This window comes from Pinus tabuliformis, chromosome 4_2, assembly GCF_031772625.1.
Source record: "Pinus tabuliformis cultivar Carrire ecotype Pingquan chromosome 4_2, CPIR1, whole genome shotgun sequence".
Classification (NCBI taxonomy): Eukaryota; Viridiplantae; Streptophyta; class Pinopsida; order Pinales; family Pinaceae; genus Pinus; species Pinus tabuliformis.
In genome coordinates, this window is record NC_142304.1 from 676,408,874 (window position 1) to 676,415,262 (window position 6,389).

The window sequence follows — 6,389 nt, forward strand, 5'->3', positions numbered from 1 at the left end:
TCCATTAGCATTTAGAGATCAGATTGAGTATGATGAGCCTCGATCACTTGAGGAAGTTATTGGGAAATCGAAGCATTTCTATGAACAATCAAAGAGTAAGAATGGATCTCAACAATGATGGAAAGGGAAAGATAAGGTTAAAGGTAAATGGAAGCCAAAAAGAGAAAGGCATCAAAATGAAGACCAGAGAGAAAATGTGGCATCACAAAAGAAGTTCAATGCATCTATATAGGCACGTGGGTCACAACAATAGCCTAGAGGCGATGGTACTAGTCAGTTTGAGTGTTGGACATTTCGAAAGGAGCACCTTAAGAGATATTGTCCATAGAATCAGGGTGGTATGCCTCAAATATATAGTGCTTCGGAGGCATAGACTATTGGGGATGTTGGTCAAAGAGTTCCTCATATTTATGTAGCATTGGATAACAAATTGGCAGGAAACCAGGCATCTATTATTGATATGGATGGTAAGATTTGTGATAATGTTATTTCTATTTTGATTAACTATGGATCTAACTATAGCTATGTTATTCCTGACTTGGTGAATAAGTGTGGTTTGAGAAAGGAATTGCATGTGGAATCTTTACTAGTGAAATTGGCTACAGGTAAAAAGAAGCGAGTTCACCATTGGGTAAGAGGTTCATCATTTGATTTGAATGGTATGCCTATTGCAACACATTTGAATGTATTATTGTTGTGATCATACATTATGTTGTTGTGCATGGATTGTTTGTATCTTCATAGAAACGAGGTGGATTTTTATGAAAAAGCTATTCAGTGTGTGGATGATAATCGGGATTGAATAGTCTTATGAGGAAAGAATAAAGCCACATTAGTTCGGATGGTCAAAACTATGAAGTAAAAGCGTAGTCACAGGAAAAAAAATTTGTTATTTTTCAGACATATTTCTAATGTGAATGGTAAGGAAGATAAGGATGCTGATGTTCTGAGGAGGTAACGAGTCATACAGTGGTTTCAAGATGTATTTCCTAAGGAAATTTTAAAATTCCTACCTCACAGGGAGGTGGACTTTTCTATTGAGTTAGTGTCAAGGGTAGCTCTAACATAAAAAGAACCTTACAAGAGCACCTGAATTGGTAGAGTTTAAGTTGTAGGTGAAGGAAATGTTGGAAAAGGGATACATTAGGCCAAGTGTATAGCCTTGCGGCACACCAATACTCTTTGTGAAGAAGAAGGATGGTACTCTCAGATTATGCATTGACTATAGGCAGTTGAGAAAACTGACCATCAAGAACAAGTATCCATTACTGAGGATTGATGACTTGTTCCATAAGTTAAAGGGAGTAGTATTGGTTTCAAAGATTTATCTGATATCGGGATACCACCAGGTATGATTAATTCTCTAGCTACATTTATGTTCTTGGTGAATAGTGTTTTGCGTCCGTATTTGGATAAGTTTGTTATTGTGTTCATTGATAACATATTGGTGTATTTTAAAAATGAGGAAGAGAATGCCAAGATTTTAGTAGCATTATTGAGGTTGTTGAGAGAGCATCAGTTGTATGCTACAATCAACAAGAGTAGTTTCTTTTAGACTGAGGTACATTATGTAATGACCCTAGTGAAAATTTCATGTAATAAAACTTAATAAAACAAAAATAAGACCATGAGTAAGGGACATTTATCACAAGGTGAATGTTGGGAAAATATATCCTCGTGGGCATCACTGGATTTTTGTTTTGGCTAAGGAAAATTGGCAAAGGCTAAGGCAAATGCATTAAAAGGAAAAAGGAATTTTGGCACATTTATTTATGAAAATAAAGGAAATTAGGACAAAAGTAAGGTGAAAGGTCACAAGTTGCATGTGAGGAGGAAATTAAAGGAAAATAATGGAAAGTGAAGAAATCACAGGCCTTATGCATAAAAAGGCATCTAAGGATCAGTTCATGGCTTTTTTCAAGTTCAAGTTTGGAGCTATCTTATTATTCTCTGTCTTTGTCACTCTTGGTCACTTAGAGTTTTCTTGGAGCACTCTACTTTGAAGGAAAGGAAAGGAAAAGCAAGCGAGGAACAAGGAAAGGAAAGAAGGATCAAATAGCTTCAGGAGGAATACTTGCAGGTAACCTTCTACATGTCTCATTTCCTATCTGGTTTGGACATGCATGGCTTTGCATGTTGGTACATGGTTCTATTACTATCGGTGGCATGCCTTTGTCAGATTATGGCAATGGATTTCAGCCTAACGTAGCCTTTTTCTAAATACCATGGTATGTTTGGATGTTTATTTCAGTTTTACAAATTTGGAATTGTTAAATGGATTTCAGAATCTGGGGCAAAGGTGATCTCAAGTTTCATTACCAAAGGCCTAGGAATCCCTTGACTATTTTTGGTGGGATACATGGTAAAGGTTGAGGGTGAAGTCTTGGTTTAGGCCCTAGTGATCTAGGTTTTAATTGTAGAAAGTCCCGAGAGGCAAGGAGATGGAAAATTCCTCAAGGATAGTGATGGATTCCAAATGGAATTCCAAGTTTTGTTCGGTTGTGATGGAAGCGTTGGTTTTGGTGTGATCACGGTTTGGTAAGGGTGGAGTTTGTTTAACATCAGGATTCCCTTGGTTTTTCTTGGATTAGTAGTTCTATGAGATCCCACATTCATGGTTGAAATATGGCACGGGGCTAACTGGATGAAATAGATATTTGGTTTAGCTATGTCTATGGTCGGGTGGTACGTGTAGTGTCGAACGTCATTGGATTTGCCTATGATTAATAAAACCTAAGTTCTCTTACTTTTACAATGATTTATATGTGGATTTAATGGATGCCATATCCCTAATATTTATATGGTTTTATGTTTGTTATAAGCAAGATTGGATGACTTGTTCATGTCATGGTTATTTCATGTATTTTCTTGTAACTATTAAATGGATAGACGAAATACCTAATTGATGATGGAGGAGATCAGTGGAGAAGGATGTGATTCTTCTGGTTATGTTTCATATGTTGTTTCAGTAGTTTATGCTCTATCTTGTATCCTAGACCTGTAGGTTGCATTGATGCCAAGCGTTTGAATGAATATAAGTCCTGGTTAGGGATGCTCAGGCCTAATTCAGAGGGTGACTTTCAATTGATCAACATTAATATAATGTTTTTAATGAATTTGGGAAGCTACAACAAGTTTTGGAGAGAGGCCAGGATTCTAGGCTAGAAATGTGATTGAAATCCCAATGTCGCTGGCACATAACTAGAAATTCTAGTCCACAGTTGCTAACAGGCAGGCCTATCAAACCAACTATAGGTTGCTCCATGTTCCCTTGCCTATAGGATGAGAGCGACTATGGAAAAAGAGTTGCAGAGTAGCAGTGGGACCTAGTGATAGGCTATCTGAGTGGCTGACATGTCTCCTGAGGGTTTTGTTGATGTTGTTGGATGAGTGTATGTGATGTTTTGTTGATTCCACATCCTTAAGGTTACATAGGAGGTCAAATTTGAATGTAGTAGCATCTCTCCTCATGTTTAACCCAATCGGAATGGTTACTTTGGGTATAACTGGGAGGGGGTTTTACACATTCGTATCGGATCATGGTTACGCTCTCTTTGGGTCATATCTAGGGCTATAGATATGGGTGAATGTGTTGGTCATGCATGCATGTTAGTTGTGTGTGGGGCTCTTACACTTGTGTTTCATGTTATCTTTGCACTGCATCATATTGATCATGGTAGTAGTGAGGTTATCATGAGGAACTTGATGTCAGTTTATGGAATGCATCATCATGGGTATATGACAAGTTATACAAATATAGGCAGCTTGATTACATCCTTGTATGTTGGGTTGCATTATTGGTTATTTGATTACATGCACTAGTCTTGTAGGTTGATTACAATAATTGATCGCTTATGCTCAACTAGATGGGGTTATGTTTATGTGTAGTTGATTAGGCATTTCTTATGTAGGTGGATAATTGCATGAGGCAATGTGTATGCTCAAGTATTGGTTGTTGTCATGCATGAGGTCATAGCATGCATTGCTGATATGACCTTCGGTTGATGACAGGACCCTAGTTAGTATGATGTTTATGCATTGATGCACTTATTGATATGTGTCTATATGTTATTATGGTAATGTTTTACATGCATCACGCTGATTTGATGATCTTGCAAACAAGGTATCCTCCCCGAGTTATGTTAAGGTACATTGATTTATGGTGATTTGGTTTAGCTGACATAGTATGTCATGCAAGAAAGAGATCAGATGGCTAGCAAGGTGGTAGACTGCATAGAATATCCCTATGCACCAAATGGGCATCATGGTGTGGGGCACTCTTCTGACTTGCAAACACATTGAGAAGCCTAAAGGAAGAACTAAGGAGTGGCAAAATAGAGCATGAAAAAATCATGCAGGCACAAGAGAAACAAGTGGAGCTGAATCCAATATTACTTCATAGTTTTCTAGATTTGTAGCAACAAGGTCCTCTTCGGATCAGCCATAGACATGAGGACATAACCAATGGGGCATATTGCAACAGGTCTCATAGTAGACATAGGTCAGATAGATCTAACACTGTCAGGGATGGAAAGATGCTGGACACTTCGAATAGGAGGGGTGAAAGACACTGGTATTACTCTAGTTCTGCTTCTCATAGACATCATCGTCGTCATCATTATCATCCATCCAGGAGGAATGATAGGGGATACTTTCCATATGAGTTCAAGAAGAGAAAGCCACCTACATTTGATGGAGAGATGAATAAACCGCAAGATGCGGAGGCTTGGTTGCTTATCATGAGGAAATTCTTTAGATTGCATTACTCAGAAAACATGAAAGAAAGGATAACACTTTTCAGTCTCAAATCTAAAGTAGATATTTGGTGGAAGATGTGAAGAATGTCAAGGAAATACATGAGGATGATTTGACTTGGCATGCATTTGAAAGGCTCTTCAAGAAGAATTCCTTTTCTGAGAGGTATTATGATGACATAGCTAAGGAGTTTTATGATTTATGGAACGGTTCTATGATAGATGAGGATACTAGCATATTTTTGGAGCTGTTGAGATATGTGCTTTACCTCAGAGAAGAGAAGGCCAAGGTTCATACGTTCATCTATGGATTTCTAGTTGCATACATAGATCACATTGAGTTCGATGAGCTTATATCGTTGGAGGAGGCCATCTGAAAGTTGAAGCATTGTTATGAGCAGTCGAAGCGCAAAGTTGAGATGTCTCATGACTTGAAGAGAAACAACAAAGCTAAAGGAAAACAACCACTAAAGCAAGGAAGACCTCAAGATGCAAGTGAGAAAGATAATTCAGTTCCTTACAAGAGATAAAATACAGCTGAGAAGGGACATGGAGAGAAGGAGGCTAGACGCGGTGGTAGGGAACCATCACATTGTTGGATATGTGGTAAGGATCATCCTAAGAGGGATCATCCACGATATCATAGTGGTGGTAGACCACAAATTTATAATGGTCAGGAGGCACATACAATTGGTGATGTTAGTAATAGCATTCCTTGAATTTATGGCTTTATGGACAATAGGCAGGCAGAACATGACGCATCGATCATTAAGATGGATGGTAAGATTTTTTATCAAGTTTTTTATATTTTGATTGATCCTGGATCTAACTATACTTATATTAATCCTGACCTGGTGGATAAGTGTGGTTTGACAAAAGAATTGCATGAATAATGTTGCTTGGTAATGAAAAATGAAATACCATTAGAAAAATCACCTTATGAAATCCCTAATCTCCAATGGCCACTCCATTTCCTAAATCAACAAATCTTAGTGCAGGGCTATGAACCCTAAAACTATAGCTCTCTTCCATAGGCTCTCATTTCACTTTCTTATATCCAAGGAAAAGTTAACCTTATTTCCGAATTCTTATTCAAACAGAATATTAAACCCTTATTTAAACCTCACAAAATAGTCAAATAATTATTTGATTATGCCTAGGATATGCCTAATCCTATGACTACATCAACTTATTAAACTCCTTTCTCCTGTGGTAAGTCATACATCTTGTGTGTTTATTTTGGTGTTCAATGTTCATCTCAAAGAAGGCATAACAGACACCAAATGCTACTACATTTCCAAAATTTCCATTTGCAAACACTTATTTAAACACTTTATGACTCCAGTATTCGTGAAGCTTTTGAAATTGAGTTTCATCATGAAAAATTTAAATGGGAAGATGATTATAGACTTAGGTAATCTTATAATCTCCTCCATCAACTTGATCAACATCATCAAAATTCCCAATCTTCCTTTCTTTTTCTCCCGTTCTATCCCCCTCTAATATTGTCACTCCTCTCTATCTCATTCTTCTATTCTCATTTTTTCCACCATATTTTCTTTCCAAGCTCACCCGCTCATTTTTTTTCCTCTTATAATATAATAGGCCTTAGCCTATTTGTTTGTTATTACTCTC